The 21,028-nt window shown below is 35.2% G+C and overlaps 1 pseudogene; it reads right to left on the minus strand.

The window, feature by feature from the left end:
* Positions 1-942: 942 nt before the first annotated feature.
* Positions 943-11,063, minus strand: LOC150015098 (FUN14 domain-containing protein 2 pseudogene; annotated as a pseudogene).
* Positions 11,064-21,028: the final 9,965 nt, after the last annotated feature.

Here is a 21,028-nt window from a genome sequence, read left to right on the forward strand (position 1 = left end):
TAGGAAGTATTCATAAACATTTTTTTTTTAATATTTCATGATGGAAATAATTTATTTTATGTGTCCTATTGCCACCATTCTCAATTCTGAATACCTAAAATGTTATCTCTTCAATGCTCTGGTTCAAATGTTATATATTTTATACTAACTGGATAAAGAAATAGTAGAACTGGCAGAGGAGCTATGACTACCCTTAATGTTTTGACAAGAATACTTAATATTTCAAAGTTTAAAACCTTTTGCATGGAATAAAAATCCAAGAGCTTATTCCTTCTCCCTCCTAAAGTCACTTATTTTACCATAAATAAGCCCTCTGGGAGTAGCCATGAGATGCACTATCCTGTATGGTGGAAACCCCCACCTCTGGATAATATCTTAATGCCCCTAAATGATTCATTAAGTCTGACTATCCAAAGATGTATCTATTGGTTGATTTCCCTAAAGATTTCCCCACCAAACACAGTATCTTCAGTTTAGCATATATATCTTTAGCACAAGTTCATTCTATATTCATAATTTTTCCATTATAGTGCTTATATCACCATTTTATCAGGATAATTATATCAGGTATAAATACCTCTTTTTCTGTAATCTAAAACCAACTAAAAAAGAAAGACACCAAGATACCAAAATCGCTCATGCTTAAAGGCAAATGTATTCAGTTCCTTTCCATGCAGCACAGAATAAGGTATCTATGTGCTTGTTATGCCTTTTCCAAATCTTTTGAGACCACCTTTGAGGATCCACTCATCCTCCAATGAGCCATCTTGCTCTATGTTCTAGTATGTATCTTATGTAGGGAGGGAAAGGAACATTCTTGCTGACCTACAGATTAGTCAGATGCGGAGTGTTCTAGGAGGAGAGTTAACGTCTATTGTCTCTTCCATTGTTGTCATGAGGCTCACAGTACGGCCGTATCAGTTTGTACCAAGAAATGCCTATAGAAGCCATTCGGATATGCTACAGCAGGGAGGAAGGCACAGGAGGAGAGGGGGAAGAGGAGACTTGAGGTCCTATGATGGAGTGAAGAGGCTGCTAGCTGTAAAAAGCAGGAAGAATGAGACGTCCTCCTTAGGATGCCATGCCAAGCAGAAATCCTCCGAAAAATCCACCAGTCACTATAACGTTCTTCTTCACAAATGACACCATCTCCTCAGCTTTGCTTTTCACCTCCGTAGATAAGTGGTTGCCCTTACGGATCTTCAGCTGTTCCTTGGCTTTTTTCATGTCCTTTTCTACTCGTTGCCAGTCGACATTGATGTACCCAGTATGGTTTGCAAGTTGAAGGAGGAAAAATCCTCCTCCCACAGCTGTTGCAGCCAACTTTCCAACCTTCTGGAATATGAAATCCGTGCATCATCCAGTGACACCTCCAATTAACAGCTGGGTTGCACTATACTTTCCAGCTGAGGGCCCAGATTCCTGGCCAAACAGCTTGCGCCACCAAGGCTGCTTTTTGGCAAGTTCTGCAAGGTCCAGTGAGTCAGAATTTCCTTGACTGGACGCGGCCATTCAGCAATCTCGTCTTGCGATGAATCCCGCCGAGGCTCGGTGCCGTAGGACACGGAGTGGCGTGCTGTTTTCGCCGCAACCTGCTCATAAACATTTATTGGCCCTCTTTCTCACTTTTTTTTTTTTTTTTTTTTTTGGATCACTTACCACTGTTTCTAGTTACCTCTTATAATAATTTGGACTTGTTTTTCTGACTTGACTCTTACAACCTTTTTTGTTCCTAGTTCTCTGTTCCACAGTTGCACATAAAAATCTTTTTCCCATTGACATCACAGAGTACATGAAAGAAACAATACACGCGGTGGTATGTTGCTATAGATTATTTAAACATTCATCCCTCTGGGAAAATTAAACAAGCAAACCTGAGCTGTATTTGTTGATATCCATGGTGTAAAAACTCACTGCAGATGTTACCAAACCAAGATGATACCACTGAACACTGTGCTAGGAAGATCCCAATTCTCAGAAGCCAGAAAAAGCTGGTAGCACAATTTTGATATGGTTCTTAAATATGTGTCAAGTATATGACTGAAGCCTGAGAATACATGACATTTGGTAGTGAAAATTAAAAGAAATATGTTAAAATAAAGGAAAAAACAAAGTAAAATGAAGAAAAGAAACAGCTGCTCTTAGGCCATGCATGAAAGGTAGAATTCAGACTGTAATATACCAGAGGCTCTTCTGATTTCACTTGATGAACTGGGATTAGAATTACTCCTCTTTTCATGTGAAATTTGCTTAACATATGCAAAATATAATATGAGCACCATAACATTCACCAATATCATTTTTTCTCTTCATCAAAATGTCCAGAAGGATGCAACTTCTAGGCTCTCCTGAGGTTAAATGTGGCTTAATAAAATGTGAACAGAAGTGACGTCTCATATCCAGGTGGGAGGATTTAAATGGCAGTGTTGGATTTTCTCCTTCTTTTTCTGCTGTGGTGATTATATGGCATAGTACTGATATGGCAGAGGCATTAGAAATCTGGACCAACACAGAGGAGGCAGTGGCTCTGGACGCTGGCCTGGACATCTGTTAGCACAAGGTCCTAACTAAACTTTCTTCTGTTAAACCATGGGATTTTGTGTGTTTGTTACCTCACCCCAAGCTATCTGATCCTAGATAATAAAATACATGTACTTAAGTTCAGAAATACTGGTGGGATGATTTTTCCTGCTCCACAATTTAGGTTTAATCTTCAATAAATGTCCTTTCCAGACTTATACAACTTTGAGTTACAGGACTCTTCCAAAAAATATATATCAAATGATTCTTTATGATTTCCTTCAGGAAGATGGCATTAGACATGTGGAAAGTGGTAATTTGCACTCTTTCATAATAGAAATTTTAATGTGGGGAGATTATGTGCTTTTTACTTTATTGTACATGTGTCCTCCTAAGTTTTTCAAATCCATATTCAAGACCAAGTAAACCCTGTATGACTGCTGCATTCAACACAGAAAGTGTGCAGAAAACATGGGAGAAGCATCCATTAAAGAATATTTCAGTTATGACGGGTCACTTTATAAAGCATTACTTCTTGCTAATAAAGAAGCTATATGTTTTAATGTGGTCTTTCTAAAGTGAGCAGTGCAGTTAAAAAAGAATACATAGAAGAATAACTGTGACTATATTGCAAAGAACTAGGGAAATATTTCAAACTATATTTACCTGACTCCCCAGTCCTGGAGATCCCAAGAATGTATCAAATTAGAAAAATAAGATTTTAAAATATTCCTAGGTGATTCTGACCTTATCCTCTCTCTCCTTTATTGGAAAACATAGGAATAAAGATGACAGATATCTATTCTCTATAACCCTTATGATACTGTAAGAGTTTAAATTAGTTAAACTATCAGACCTATAGTATCTTCATTAAAAATATTTAAAAATCCTTAATTTTGATGTTGTTATATGAGAGTGAATTAAAATAATATGCAACATGTTTATGATATAGGTTTTTCTAATTATTTCTCAGACCATAAAAACTATTCCAGTATTTTAAATATGTTAAATTATTTTCTACCGTACTCAGAATTTCTGTTTTATATATCTGAATCATGTAACCTCTCAGTTTTTACTTTTCCATGAGGAGTCTCCAATCTTTAACCTATAGTACAATGCACTGTGCCTTGTACTTGCATATTTTAAAGTTTACATTAATAAGCATTATTTAATTACATTCTAACACAATTCTATCAATTAATTTGCAAAAGTTATTTACAATTAATTGATGAGACGATTAAGATTCAGGCATATTTCCTGGCTGCTTAAGGGTCACAATAATATATCCAAGTGTCCTGATTATTTTTTTAAATATATATATTTTTTACCCTCACCAGAGAACATTTTTATTGCCTTTTTTAGCAAGAGAGGGAAAGAGAGAGAGAGAATTGACGTGAAAAACATTGATTGGTTGCCTCCCGCATACACACATATGGACCAGGGATGGGATCTACAACTTAGGTGTATGTGCTCTGATCAAGAATCAAACTTGTAACCCTTCATTTATGGAATGGCACTCCTACCAACTGAGCCACACTGGCCAGGTGAATTTTCCTGATTCTTTATTGTTCTTTCCACAAGTACATGGTGGCTACAAGATGATGCTCAGGTACGTAAAGGATGAATGTATGAAACATCTCTCAACTGTAGATTTAAGAATACCTGACACTCAGCAACAACTATTTATTAATAGTAAATATAATGTTTACCACAGTGCCTCTAATCAATCTGGCATTTTCATAGCCATGTAACAATAGAATAGACATATATTCCTGTGGTAGCAAAGCTGCTTTTTGTGTCAGACTGTTCTTTCAAATTTTCTAGAAAGGACTGACTATAGGTTGCAAACATATTTTTTTTTTCAAATTTGGTATATTTTAGGTTGCCATTCTGATGGTTCTCGACATTTGTGGCTATAGATTCTGACAATGTGCTGCTACGTAGATATTTCGATGTATTATGCTTCATTTGACCCCTGCTACCATAAACACAAACACACACACACACACACACACACACATACAGTGGAACACAATTATGAAGTGGTTGATTATAAATGCTATTGAATCAGACTGAGAATCTTTTGACACATCTCAAGTACCATCATCTCTATGAAAGTCAACGATTCACCCCCTTTGTACTAAGAATAGAAAGCATGCTGTTTCTCTGTTCCTATAGAACCTCACATATGTCTGCTAGAGCATTTTCTACCTCACACTGAAATTGTCTTTGTATATATCTGCCCTTCCCAAATATTTTATGATCCTTTGAAAGCAGAAAGTGTACATATATATTTTTAATCATCATCTAATATCGTCTTGCTTATAGTGGTAACAATAGTCATTGTTCAAATTAAGAGTAAAATAAATGATTACTGAAGTCATAGGATCAAGAAAAAAAAGGACCTGAAACTACATATCCCTTTCCCATATCATTGGGCTGTTTGAACATCAAAATCCAGTGAACCACTTTTAATCCATGTTTCTAGTTTAAAGCTTATATTCACTTGCTTGCCTGTGTAACCCTCAGTCTAAGAGCAGCTTCCATAATGGTGGGATTCATCCCCAGACCCAGGAAACACCTACCATGGTATTAGAATCAGCCTGACATTTCCTAGCCAAAGTCAGAAAGTTCTCCTTTTCCTGACCAGCAAAATAACAACTACAGTGAAATGAAATAAATAAAAAGGCTATCAGAAGCAATGGGATTTATTTAATGACAATATTTGGTGAATAAAAATCAAATTTTTGATAAGATGATGCTCCCTTGATGGGAGAGATGTGAAAATCTGGCCCTAATATGAAGTCACATCACTAGTAATAAAAATAATGAGCTCTGGTGAGAGCTTGCATTGAAAAGTTCAGTTTGTTTTTAATATATCACAGTGTTTGTCTATTCAAATATCACAATAGCATCAGATTTTCCTTGGAGACACAAGAAGCAAACTATAAACTATGACTCTTCTCCCATCTCTGGACAGAGTCTTACCCTGAGGAATAGCATTAGTCAATATAATATGATTTGAAAGGTCTTTCAATATACCCCTACCTAAATATTTTTCTCCTCCTCCCATATAGGCAAAAGATAAGGTCTCTAACAAATGCCTTGTTGGTGATGAATAACTAAAGAATTCCAGGACATAACATGAACTTTCAAACACATAGTTAACAGGTGCCAATAAAGTAACTAAATGTGTTTGTATTTTTTATAAGCTTTGTCTTCGAGGATAGCATACATGCTTCTCTTTTCAAAGTTAAATGACTGTGCATATAGTTATGGTTATATTTCTCCTTAACACACTAGGATTTATGGTTTGTAGTCAAGAGGTTACATTTACTTGACATTATTCCCACTGCTTTAGTTTAAATAGTGTTACGATAAATTATTTCAAAATGAATATAAATCAGACCCTTTAGAAAGAACAGAGCCATGCGACTCATGCTTTGGTTACTGTCTCACAAGAATTAATCTGCATTTTGTTTCTGGGCCTGAGTTGTGGGGCACATGTGATGTGGAGTTACCCTTTGATTGGGGACTCCCTGTGATACAATGGGCAACTAAAAGATAGCATTTTAGGATATTGTTGATATCATCCAGGTTCTAACTATCATTCTTGTGGCATTGGTTTATTTATTTGATTTATTTCTTTGGCATTTTTTTATTAAATTTTATTTTTTGGTTTTTCAATTACAGTTGTACCATTTTCCCCCCATTTCTCTCCTCCATCCAGCCCACCCCTTCTCCCACAATCATATCCCTCCCCATTGTTCATGTCCATGAGTCATTTATACACATTCCTTGACTAAACTCTACCCTTTCTTTGGCATTTTAATGTGATGCCTCAATAGCAATTACCCCCAGGGATAACTTGATTCAGCATTAAATAAAAATGCATAAATGAAAAAATATAACTCAAGAATTAGATTTCTCTAAAGAAAATGAAGATATATAATTGCTGGAGCAAAATGATAAAAAGAAAACCAGAGAAAGTAATTTTATTTTGACATTGTCAGTCATACATTAACATGTGTACATGCTTATGCTCTTGGTAGCAGAAGAGACCCAAGTTTTTATCATAAAAGTTCTGTCATTGTTAATTTACTAATTTTTGGAAAACAAAAAAAGCTGGGAAGCAAACTTGGGAGGGAAACGGAAGCATTCACTACATGGATATTAAAATATAAATACTCAATAATAATTATAATAAAAATTAAGATCACAATTAAGCATTCATTTGGATTTATGAGTAAAGACCCTGTATTAAACATCCACGGGTGTCAGTAGTTACATACAGCTGACCAAATTTATTTTGCATGCCCTATCTTATTTCCCTATATTGTATTCATGATTTACTAAATCATTGTAAAAACATGATCACCATCCAACAATTTCACTTTGATTCACTCACCCAGACATAACTGTTAATAACACACACATGCACTTGCACACACACACACACACACACACACTGAAGATGCCTACATGAATATAATCATATAGATCAGTGCACAGAAAAATATGAACTTGGCAGAAGAAACTTGTAAACAAAAAGAAATGATATATAGATATATTTTCAGAATCAGGTATATTGATCAATCAGATGTATAGCTTCATTTAGAAACATAATTATAAGCTTATGTGAGTATATTAAGTGAGATAATGTGGAAGAAGACAAGTGAGGTGGATGGACAGGTGGATAGATTATGGAATGAGGAATGGAGCTCTTTAAAAAATCAAATATTCTGTGTATGAGAGAACTAAAAGGACAGTGGGCCAGTAGCTTAGTGGCACATGAGGGAAATAAAGACTACTGGTACTATAATTTTAAAGTGATAGCAGCAAAAAAAATTAGTGCAACATGTTTGTCCATGCCAGAGATAATTCAGGCAGAGGAATGTGTTCTTGGGGTTATTTAACTAGAAATTAAAGAAGTAGAAGTACTATATTAAAATATTCATTATAAGTTTTTTTCTGTTCCAAGTAATTTTTGAGGTCTCAACGAAAACAACGTTGAAAGAAATTCATGTTCCCTATTCTCAAGATTACATTTAAAATGGATTTTATATTTTCCAAGCTGCAACTGGTGAATGGGAGGCCAGAGTGATTCACATGCATATCTACCCCACTGTGTTTTCTGAAGAGGGTGATAATGCTGGCTCCTACTATTTTATGATATACAAAGGATAAAAAGACAACGAATTTAAATTTTATTATTGGTAATCAAATGCTATTGGCTTGCTTACTGAGGTATACATTCTTTGACTTCCTTGGAATGGAATAATACAGTCTTCCTTAAAATATACCCAAATTTATGCCCTGGCTGCTGTGGCTCAGTGGATTGAACTTCGGCCTGCGAACCAAGTGTCGCTGGTTCAATTCCCAGTCAGGGCACATGACTAGGTTGTCAGGTCCCCAGTTGGGGGCGCATGAGAGGCAACCACACAGCGATGTTTCTCTTTCTCTCTTTCTCCTTTCCCCTCTCTCTAAAAATAAATAAATAAATAAATAAATAAATAAATAAATAAATAAAATTGTTTAAAATGTCAACACATTTGTTAAAAAAAATATGTGTACCAAAATTTAAAAATTCATTTTATTATAAGTAATGCTAATTTTTATTTTGTATAAAATGTATATTATTTATGTTTATCATTTGCCAACTTCTAAATTAAATTTATTGGGCTAATATTGATTAATAACTAGAGTTTGGATAATGAGCACAGAATGTAGTACACAGATATCAAAGTGTAATCTTATACACCTGAAAATAGTATATATTTTTCCTTTTTATTGAATTTATTGGGGTTATACCGGTTAATAAAATTATATAGGCCTCAGATGTACAATTCTATAATGCATCATCTGTATATTATGTTATGTGTTTACTACCCCAAGTCAGGTCTCCTTCTATCACCATTTATCCCACATACCCTCTTCTACCTCCCCCAACTTGCCTTTCCCTATGGTCATTACCATACAGATGTCTGTGTCTGTGAGGGGGGTTTTGATGCTTTTTGTTTGCTTGTTTGTTTTGCTTAATCCCTTTTTTAAACCTAAATTGTCCCACATGCCTAATCTAATAGCCCAATATTATACACCTTTGCAGCTCTTTCCTTTCCTTTTCTTTAAATTGAATCATAATGCTTGAGCTAATTTCCCATAATTTAATATTAAAGCATCAAAAAAGTAACCTAAAGAAATGCAAATGATAACTTACAGACAGTCCACTTAGTCAAAAGTATAATTTATCAACTGGGAAGACAGTTGGTCTTTTTGAAAGATGCTATTCATTTGATTCTGCCTTTTTCTGCTGCCTGTGTTGCTGCCAAGTCCTTGCTGTGTTTATCCTGAGTCGGTGTGCATTTGGTCCTTGCCTTAAACACATCCAGATCCGATTATTATAATACCTTTGGTAGAACTTGGCCAAGAATGTTCATGTGAGAATCTAAATCTCCTTTAACAGGAAATGGTTACAAGAGGTGAACAAAATACTGTTCTAGTCACAATGGAATCGAGCCTCTGCCATCACTTGTCTGTGAATCCACACCCGTTCTACAACGCTTTACTTACCCTAGCAGAGTCTTCTCTTCTCAGGGCGGATATGTGTTCCAGAAAATGTGATCATGCATATTGACTATCCCCACAGAGTCTCCTTTTGCAGTCACCCAAACAAAGCAGGCGTCTTTTTTCCCCCTACCTCACTGCATATTTTTCTGTTTCTCTTCCTATGGGAATGTTTAATCATTTTATTAAGAATTAAAAATTAAAATCTACTTTCTATCTCCCAATATTACACTAATGGTCAGTTCTCATACAATTTTTTCCCTCTTTCCTTCTTCATTTATTTATTTTGATTCTTAAAATTATTTTTGGTCAACTATTTTGTTAAAATTTAAAATTCCATACTAAGATATATCCAGAAATCTCACAAAAATCCTCTTTTACCCCTGTAAAATGTATTTTTAGCCAACTAATTAATACTAGGAAGATAAAATGACCTTCTCATTTAATATGAAATATTTATAACTCTGAGTTTTTAATAGTAAGAAATATCTTATAGAATTAAAAAGCAGGACATTAATTTGTTCAGTGATAAAACATGGAGCTTCTAACTCAAAGAATCATCACCTTCCTCTTAAAAAAGTAGATTTTATTGGGATTCTCAACCAAGATATAAAATAAGTAGATGTGTGACTATAAACTTAAATGTTTTGCATATAAGTTAAAATTCAAAGGGCAAAATGGGTTTCAAAAAGAACCTAATTTATCTAATTTCTTTAAAAATTTAGATAAATTTATAACATATATCAAACAGGTAAAAAAATGTAAGTTACCTGTCAAATCACCAACCTCTAGCTCTGTAATTTTTCAAAATTTCTTTCATTAATACTTTTGTTCAACAATGCAAAATATAGTTTGAATTCTTTCTTTTATTTTCTCTCTCATTCTCTCTCTATGTTTTTTTGTCCCTTCTGCTTCATCCCCCATATCATTTGTGAATATTTATCTTTCTTGAGAAATTTACTGTTATACTAAGATGTAGTCATAAATTAAATACAATTACACAAAACAAAAGCATTTCTGTAAAGTTGGAGATTATGTTAAAGTAGAGCACCTTGTTACTTTTTGCTGCTGCTCATATTTATTTTTCCCTTACTCAGATGTTACCTCAGACTTTTATATTTCTTTCATTTCTTCAGCACTGCATATATGTTTGCTTGAAATGAATTATACCATAATTTTTTAAAATATGACTATGAATTGGGGAAAAAAAGTGGAAGCATAACAGACAAATGAAGCAGCAAAATAAGGAAGGAAGGGAAAAGAAGGAGGGAAAGAAAGAAGGAAGGAAGGAAGAGAGGGAGGGAGGGAGGGAGGAAAAAGACGATGTGTTGCAAATAGTCTTTAAACAGAAGAACTCATTGGTGTATAAACAACAGCTCTTCAGGTGAAGCTGACATCATTTCCCTGAGTACAGGTTATTGACAGGTACACTACCTGACATTACTTGAGAACAGATGAGCACATGCTGCTGGGGTTATCACAGAGCAAGGCATTTCATAAAATCTATAGCATGCATCCAAGAAACCGATGCATATTATCTTTGAAAATATTTTGCCTTGTTGTGAATATAAACTCACTACTTATCATAGGCTGGACTCACAAACAAAGTCATGCCAGCCAGATTTTGCTACTTGTCTCCTACTCTTTCAAGAGGTGGTTTCATCTTTTCTAACAGGTGCTGAGCATAACAGCTTTGTGTTCATGGCTATCACTGGTCAGAAGGCAGGTACTGCTGCTGTGTTGCTGGGCACCTTGGTCCCCAGGGAACTGGACTCCACTCTGTGGTTGCTACACCCCACACTTTTGTCTCCTGTGACCCAAGGCACAGCATTGCCCCACTGCTGGCTGCTGCGCAACAGGAAGAGCAGGTTGCCCCTGGTCCTGAATGCTTGAGCCTCCTGATGGGAACCCATGACTGAGGGCATCTGGGGGATAGAATCAAAGAACCATTCTGTATTGCTCAAGTGTTCCCAGGGCATGTTGATTATACAGTAACATGTCTCATAATTCAGTGAAATAGCTCATTCAAAATTTTAGGAAAATATGTATTACAGTCTGCCTCCACCTTTCACAGGTCTCAGAAATTGATATAAGAAAAATTGAATACAAATGCATATTCTACAGATCAATTCCATATTATGCTCAGAACCACTCCTTTATCATTTGAACAGTGATATCAAATTAATAGTTTTACACTTAGGTCTCTCTTACCCTAAAATTTGTTTTTTCTTGAGCAGCTAACTCTTTCTACTGCTAATAGGCTTCTCTTAAATAGTCCATCAGTTTTCTGCTTATAACCACCATATCTGAATCTCCCAAATAGGCTCAGTTTATATTCTTCCTCGGGAGATTCCTCCACCCCATAGACAAATTGATTTCAATTAAGAATTGTTATACATTTCACCAAATATCTTTAGATGATCCAACATTTAGCCAAAGGTCAATAGTAAGCTTGCATTAGTGTTACACTGCAAATAAAATGCACATAAGGAGAGAAACACTCACAAGATCCACCATAAGCTGCTAACAGTGATTATTTCTCTACTATAGAGCTGTGGGTGAGCATTTTTGTTTTACCTTTGTTTTTATCTATGTTGTTAAAGAGTTACAATGAGAATGCATGATATTTTAAATCTTAAAAGCCCTGGCTGCCATGGCTCAGTGGATTGAGCATCAGTCTGCAAGTCAAGTGTTGATGGTTTGATTCCCAGTCAGGGCACATGACTAGGTTGCATGCCAGGTCCCCAGGTGGGGACGTGAGCGAGAGGCAACAACACAGTGATGTTTCTCTCCTTCTCTTTCTCCTTTCCTCTCTCTCTAAAAATAAATAAACAAACAATTAAATAAATTATTTTTTTAAAAAGACAAAAAATTAGTTTTAAATGATATTCTTCTATTGGTTCCAACCAGGATGTTGAAGTAGTAGGACTGTTGGATCCCAGTCCTAAGAGAAATTGAAGAGAAATCCCAGAGAAACCACAGAGGAAAAAACATTAAGAAAAGGAATAAATGCTAAGAAATCTCTGGGTGATTTGCAGGTGCTTTGAGGGTAATGGGAAGAACAAGACCCACTATAAAAGGACAAATCTAGGGGGGAAAAAAAACACATGTATGATCCTCCCCTTGACCTTCCAACACTATTGTGTTAGGATGAACCATCTGCCTTCCCTTCCGTGACAATTCTGCCTCTGGCCCAAGTGCTCTCAAAAGTACAACCAGGTTAGCAGAGAAGACCTGCATTTATTGATTTGAGACAAACAATGTGTGAACTAATTCACGTCTTTCAGTTGCTTCCCAAACATTCAGGAAGGCTCTTCATCTTATCCTTTGGGGCATAATAAATGAGATTATAATCCAAAGAATTGTTTCATGGCATAAGGAGTACTAATGCCAGGTTTCCTCTACCTTGGGGTTCAATCTAGCTCTGGTCCTTGAACTCACAGTGTTTGGGCTTGGACTGAGGTCATGCCTTTGCTCACATACTGGCTGTGCAGAGAAAAATTAACATAGGAGGCTGGAGACTGCATTTTACAAGTCTGGCCCTTGGCGTCTGGGAACTTGGCTTCTGAAATATTTCCTAAATAATAATATCTTGTGCCTGAGCTGTTTGTACAAACAATGTAATTCACAGTGAAAACCTTGACTGCTTTTCTTTTGAGAGCTGGAAATCTTCATAGTCACTAAACAAAGAATGTCTATGTGAGCAGCCCCCACTAAACACCCTGATTTCTGTGTCTCAGACAGGCTTACCAGGGCCAAATCAGCACACTGGTGTCACTGCATTTGCATTGCTGGAACATGGGTGTTTCTCTTGACCCCTTTTAGGAGGGGAGATCCTGGAAAACCTGCACATAATTCCTCTAGACTCTGTTTCTTTTTCCTAGTTGATCTCTGCTATGTCTCTAAATAAATCTCAGAAGCGAGTACAACCATATGCTAAGCCCCTTGGTTTATTCTAGTGAATCATAAGATGTGTAGGCCATCTTGGGAGGTTGGAAATATTCACAAAATAACTGATAACCCTGGGAGATATGAGGTCTAAGGCCAAGGTAACGATTACCTTTGTGGAGCATAGATATCTAAAAAAAAAAAAGAAAGAAAGAAAAAATGATAAAAGAATAAAAACAACAGATGGACCAAACATTTTAAAATTATTTTTAAAACATTCTAAGAGAGATGAGATATTGGTAATAAATAAATAAAAAAGCATGATGTAGCTTCTAACCTGTTTTAAGTCTACAGTCCATGATATAGCTCACTTCTCAGATGTTTTCATGGGTCTTTTGCCATGTTGGTTTTTTTTTAAGTATATTTTATTGATTATGTTGTTACAGAAGTCCCAATTTTTTTTCCCTTTGCTCCCCTCTGTCCAGTAACCCCCTTCCCTCCATTTTACCTGTCTTCAACTATATTTATAGGAAACTAAGAGAAAATGGAAGCTAGCTTACACTTCAGGAAGAAATTTGGTTGCTCCCTTTTTAAAAATGTGTTTCTATTTCTCTACCTTCTTTACGTGTCAAAATCATAGTTTCCTTTCATGGTCAAGTTTAAATTTCACAAATTCTGTAAACCATATTACTGTTCAATTCTCTTATTATCAATTCCAGGCTACATTGTATGAGAATTTATTTTTTTCTCATAGTCTCATTTGTAAGGGCTTTAGAGTATTTTGGACCCATGTATTGTCTATCCAGTACTCTATTTAGATGATAGAGAATTTATTCTATTTAGGTGTTCTATAGTATGCCATAAGAATATATTGAATATAATTGTGCTAATATAATAGAACGGATGTAATGAAAATAATAATTGCAATTGCTAGCATTTATTGAGTACTTACTTTGTGTCATTAAATTTTAAAGTTCTACTTTTATTAACTCATTCAGTCATCATAAGAATTTATGAATTAAGACCTGTTTATTTCTTCTATTTTAAAGATGAATTAATTTAGCACATGGGGATTAAATAATTTCCCTAAGACTAAATTACTGCTAAGTAAAATAGATAAACTCTGAACTGATGCAGTCCAGTTCCAGAGGCAGAAGTTTTAAATACTATGTGAAACTGTTTTTCATAAGTTTTGGTTAATATTAAGATTACCTGATTAAGAAAAAACAAAAACAAATACCCCCCCCCAAAAAAATAAAACAGAGTACCAAATTGAATTTAAATAAACATCAAATCCTTATTATTAATAAAAATGTCTCAAATATTGCATTGGACATACTTATACTAAAAATGGGCAACAGGGTGGGGATTGACTGTGGGACAAGGGGTGGGTGGGATAAAGGAGAGCAATGGGGGGAAAATAGGACAACTGTAGTAGAAAAACAATTAAAAAATAAATTAAACAAAAGGTTTGTTTTTTATCCACAATTTTTATGTAACTGAGTATCTTGTATTTATCTGGGAATCCTATGACTATGCATAATGATATATAAGATCTGTCTGGAAAAACTCTAGCCCTTGTTAGTATAATAAGAATGGTTTGCATGACATCTATGTAACCCAGTAACCAAGGAGGGTGGACTGGAATGCACGTACGTGAACAATGATGTGTTCACTGTACTAGTCAGTGGGAATGTAGGTGCCATTGAGTGAGCATGTGTACTATGTGACTATCTCATTCAAAATGGCTGAATGAGTAGAACAATGAATCTGCATCAAGTTTTGTGTTAAGCTTGAACATTCTTCTGCAGAAACTATTCAGATGATTCAGAAGGTTTTCAGGGATGATGCAATGAGTGCAGCACAAATAAAAAGTGTGGCACAGATGCTTCAAAGATGGCCAGGAATCTGAAAGTGACCCATGTTCTGGAAGGCCTGCAACAAGCAGAACACCTGAGAATGTTGAACCTCTATGGGCTGCAATCAACAAAGATTGGCCACTGACAGTGCTAGGAGAACTGTGTAAGTTCCCAAGGTGCCTACTTTGAAGGGGATTCAGGTGTCATTGTCCTATGTAAAATGTTTCTTGTGTTTTCTTCAATAAAGGCCTCTATTGTTCATAGTACATGGCTGGATACTTTATGGACAGACCTTCGAACATCAAAATAGATGTACATTAACTTGTGTGATAGGTAGAGGGATACATCAACCAGATAACCTTTAAGAAATGACTTGCTTTCCAGCTTAGTGTGGAGTGGGAGCAGACAAGCTGTGCCTGTCAGCCCCTCAGGGCCTGCTGGAGTTCCAGAGAGCTCCATGTCTATTGAATCAAGACCTTTCTAGGGCAGCTGACATCCATTTTAAAAGGTCTCACCATTTTAATTCAATGCCAGACAGCTCTCAGAGGCAATATTCAACCTAGAGCTCCTTCAGCTTGTTCACAGTTTTTTGGGACCCATATTATAGCTTGACTTTCTGCTTGGCCTACCCTGCCTCTACACCCTTTCCTTTCACAGGTGTTAATCCTTAATTAATAACTTACACCCCAGTCTTTGCCTTAGTGTTTGCTTCCAGAGAACCCAACCCGTGACAACTTATAGACAAACAAGTGACAGGACAGGAAGAACCTCCTTAGCCCTACAAAGAACTTCTGTTAACAGAAAAATAACATTATAGGATTTCAGCAGGAAATAGAGTCATACTCAAAAGTGAAAATGAAAAGAGTTTAATGAAGATACTATTACAGTGATGTGGATGGAGTGAAGGAACCAAGAAAGTTGTTCATAACAGGAACTTGTTACCAAGAGAAAAACTGACATAAGACTATAAAAGTCTAATTAACAATGTAGGAGCCCTAGTCCTAAAACAATAGAGATAAGAAATAGTCACTATAGCCCTGTTAATCACACAGCTGTAGCTGGGACAGAGGAGCTCCCTCACAGACATTGAAAGTGTAGGCATGGACTAACCACTGCCTGGGGTACAGGGAACTCAAGGAACTCAAACTCAGAACCTTCACTCTTTCCAGTCTCAGCTATTGCTGGTGCCTCCCATTGGATGAACCCAAACAGTAGCCAAAGGACCAGATACAGGAAGAACAGCCTTTCACACACAGGACAGGGCCAAAGAGTAAAGAGTGAATCCATAGCAAATGGAGAATATCCAAAAATACTACAGCCCAAGGTCAAGAATGGCATGCTAGTTCTTGAAATAAAGTAAATGCAGGCCACCAGAGAGAGTAGGTTTCAGAACTTCAAAGACCTGAGTTATAGTGCTATTAACGTCCCCAACTAGCTCTGATATTTCAAGCAAGTCACTCTATGTCTCTGGGACTATTTTATCTTCTATTAAAAGAGTTCAATGAACTCAAGGGTTTCTTTGAATTTTAACAATTTATAAATGCACATATCGAAATGTCCTATGAAAAGTATATAAATAGAATGAATTTGGGAAATGAGATCTAGAATTATTTAAGAAACCAGGATAATTACCAGGTAGCAATGACCTGCTTAAAGCAAATTAAGAGAGCAGCAGGAAAAGTCATCTGTAGGGTTTGCTAATAACAATGGATTATTACAAAAAGCAAAAGTTGGCACAAAGGGTGGCATGGAAATAAAATAATACAACAGAAAACATAAAGGAAATCCAGATGAATTAATGAGTTCTTCAAATAAGCCCAATTTAATATGATATAATTCAAATTATAACAGACATAAAGGACACAAAATACGTAAGCATGAAGTAGGTTTATTTTTAAATTTGTAAATAAGAACACTATGAGTTAATCAAAAGAACAGGTGAACTTAAGATCAAAGTTCATGAGCTCAAATTTTCATAGAGTATGTAGGAAGAGTAAATGAGGTATTTATTTGAAAGTGCTTTGAAAGCTTTGAATTGCCACTCAAATACTATTTGACCTTTTTGTGAAGATCAATTTATTGGAATCTTAATGGATATTTTAAAATTGAACCGTACTTGAATTTATCTAGGCATATATTTTTGAAAGAGGAATCAAGGGTCATGGCAAAAAATTGACATGGATAAAATGCAGTTCATTAGTATAATAGATTATAATATCCTTTATCAAATATTCCAGTTTCTGTCCCTGTGGTGCCTCTTCATGTGAGAGGATGATGCCCTGATGAACTTTATAGCAACTCTGAGATTTGCTTTGACAGATGGAATATAGGTAGAAGAGACATGTGCCACTTTGGGGCAGAGGTGCACGTGCTGGCATGTCTATTTCTCTTGTGTCATAATGAGTAGCATTGTATTGGGTAGAGACTGTTCTATCACCCTAAGTCCCATACTGACTATGACTTGAAAAAAAGCTATAGCCAATCCAAGATGGTCTTATAGTGTTAAAGAGAAACAGGCCTTTATAAATAGAAGTGACTGAGATTCTTGTGCCAGTTATAACTGTAGCATAACTTAGCCTATCTTAACAGATAAAGATAGTTTTCTATTATATTTACACATTCCAGGGTATATATTACCAAAGGGGCATACACTTGATGCATCTATGACCTGTTAGTTTTAGGATAAAGATACCTTACCTGCTTCTTTCACTTTTAAGTGCATATTGACCTCCAGATTTGTGGTTTAAAACTATAGAAAACTAAGGAATTACTCACTGTTACCTCATTCCTCAGTCAGTCTGTGATTTTTTTCTTATTGAGGCCAAAAAGGGTGTTTTTATTTCCAGTATTGATACATTTGATTATTTTTAAGATTATTTATTCAATTTGTTTCCTCAGACCTTTTTCATCAAACTCAAATTTAATATGTTTATTTATTTAATATTTCACTAGATAGTCATTCAAGTGGACCTTAAATACTGAGACCATTATGAACAATTAAATCTGTTAAACAGAGGCCATACCCTCATAGAGACTGCAGTGCCTTCTATTGGATGAACCCAAACTGAAGTCAATACCTTAACTGCATATAAATACATTTAGAGAAGTAAAATGTAAAGAGAAGAGTTGAGGTAAGACAAAGCAAGAAAGAAGAGGAGGGAGAAGTAGCTTACAGAAAAAGAAGTAGAAATAACTTGCCATGCTTGTGCAGGCAGGGTGAGATTATATCTTCTTCAAAGAAAGAGTGGCAGTTAAACAGTAATTTGCAGGCTGTGTAAAATTCAGATGATGCATATGTAGCACATATGGATTATTTAAGAGTCAGGTTTACTATGAAATGAATGAAGTTTAAATTTAAGCATCAGTCCTCCTGCTTACACCAAATATTCCAAAGCCCTGAGTGGAGAGTTTTTTGCAAAACAGTATTTTCAGAGGGTAACATTTTTCTGTAATGCAATTTTCAACTGCTGTGAGAAAACTACTGTTTTTTCTTCTCACTCTGATTTCCTTTTGTCACAATTCTTCTTGTTTCATGTTGGGTTGGAGTGAACATGAACATTTTTGGAATCTGGTTAAGGAAAAGTCAAATTGGGAATACACTTATTTGGGGTTTTAAGATATAACTGTGTGGTGCACAGACACTTCTGTGTAAATTATTAGTAACTTTACTCTTGTAGAAATATAGTCCAGGAATATTGTTCCTACCTTCGATGTGAAGATAACATAGACAGAATTAAGACATAAAAATGGATAGCTGTTAGTTATAGTGATATTTACACTCCTTAAACATTGAACACTACAAGTATGTAGTAGCATAGGAGCAAAAAAATGCTGAGGCAGAAAAGGGTCTGTGGAAATTTCTTCTTAAAACCCAATAGTTGTGAAAAATTGTGAGTTGAAGATAATAGTTTAACTCAATGAGCAATTACAATGGGCACTATATCCTGATAGGTAATTAATTAACAATGTGGTATCTATAATAATACAAGAGCCAAACCAAGTTTTGCCCTTATTTTAATAAGATTTACATAAAGTAAATATTTTTCAGAAGTCTTTTAGCAGTACCATAAATAAAAATATATAAATTTGTGGTGTTCCATATTAAACTATACAACTCAACTTTTCCTTTTTTATCCTCACGTGAGGACTTTTTCTTTTTTCAATGCTGTTAGAGAGAGATGATGAAGGGAGAGAGGAAAAGAGAAGCATAGATGCAAGAGAAAAGTATCGATTGGTTGCCACCTGTATGTGCCTGGATTGAGGATTGCCCGTACCTGGGGAGTGAACCCACAATCCAGGTATCTGTCCTGAATGGGAATTAAACCTATGACCATTTGGTTATGGGACGACACTCCAACCACTGAGCAACATTGCCCAGGGCAAACTATGCAACTCAACTTTTAATAATAAAATATTCAGTCAATTATGCTAAAGAAAATATTTAATTAATACTGTAATTTGTCCAAAGAAAATTGTATTCAAACTTATTGTCATATAAAAAGATGATCAATGATTAGATATCCAAGGAAGGTAAATATGAAATATAAGATATATTAAGCAATTAATTAATGAAAATTATTATATTGTCCTCTGAAAATAGTGATGTTTATAGTGTGTGTCAGCTTTTAAACTTTCTTCTACATTGCTCTTTCTTTTCTCATGCTAAAAAAATACCTACATTCGTGGCTAATTTTTAATTTACAATTTGTAGTATTTATTTAAAAAAATAAGTCAATTCATAAAAGCTTCAGGACCCACAAAGCCTGTATCTCTATACATGTATAATTGAAGAAAGGTATTATATGAGGATTACAATATAAAAAAAGGTATAGAAGTTCCAAATGTAATAGCAGTTGTTCGAGAGGATAATATGAGAATGCATGAATTGAGATGGAGTCATTAAGTGCTATTTAAATAATTTGAGTAATCTTTGAAGGCTTTTATTAGACTAATAATCATGTTTGTAGTTCAGTATTTATACTCTGGCAGCACTGAGGATGAAGGAGAATGATAATGGAAAGTCTTATTAAAGGAAAAGTAAGTAAAGGTGAAAGGAAAAAATGTAAATATATATTTAAGAAAAAATATATAAAATTATCAGGAGTTAAAAACTCATTCCATATGGAATAAATAAATAAATAAATGTTAATTAGAAAAAGACAAATACCATATGATCTCACTTATATGTGGAATCTATTGAACAAAATAAAATAAGGAACAAAATAGAAACACAGTCATAAATACATGGAACAGGCTGACAGCTGTCAGAGGGGAAGGGGAAGGAGAGGAGTGGATGAAATAAATTGAAGGAATTAGCCAAAGAACATGTATACAGGACATATAGACACAGACAATAGTACGGCGATGGCCAGAGAGAATGGGGGTGAGGGAGGGAGTGAAATGGGCAAAGTGGAAGAGAAAGGAGGACATCTGTAATAGCGTAAACAATAAAAATAAAATATAAAAAGATAAATTAGAAATGATACTATTGTATTATCGAAGAAGCTTAGAAAGATAGCAGTGATAACAATAGACAGTAATACATTTTAAAGAAATATCATTGGCAGAGGACTATGTCTAGTAGAAATTTGAAAAATAAATGTCATCCATTGTCTCATTCCTCTTCAAAATCAACTTCCTTAGCTCCCTTCCCTATTTACAGACCAACCTGTAGGAGTTGTCAATATTCACGGCCTCCTTCTGTGATATTATTAACTTGCCAACCATTCAGATTTGAATTTCAGCTCCTGCCCACCCCTAAAACTGTGTTTCCAGACTACCGGAATCTCAATATTTCTAAATACCAATCAATGCTTTCCAGTTACTTTTCATTAGCTATCTCATCAGCATTTGAAAATGTTTAACACATCTTCTTAAAACACTATTTTTCGCTTTGACGCTTTTGTTTTTTCTCCCACATTCTAACTATTCTTTCTATGCCTAGTTTGTAGCTCCATCCTCCATTACATAACTATTCAACATATAAACATCAAAGTTTCTATAAGACAATTCTAAACCTTCTATTTTTTGCCACTGTATACTTTCTCTCTAGAAGATATTACTATCTTTTTTTTTTTAAATATGCTTTATTGATTATGCTGTTATGGTTGTCCCAATTTCTTTTCCCTTCGTTCCCCTTCACTCAGTGACATCCCTCCCTTCAGTTGTCCCCTACCCTTAGTCCATGTCCATTGGTT

This window comes from Furipterus horrens, unplaced genomic scaffold (assembly GCF_987537825.1).
Source record: "Furipterus horrens unplaced genomic scaffold, mFurHor1.1.pri manual_scaffold_3, whole genome shotgun sequence".
Taxonomy (NCBI): domain Eukaryota; kingdom Metazoa; phylum Chordata; class Mammalia; order Chiroptera; family Furipteridae; genus Furipterus; species Furipterus horrens.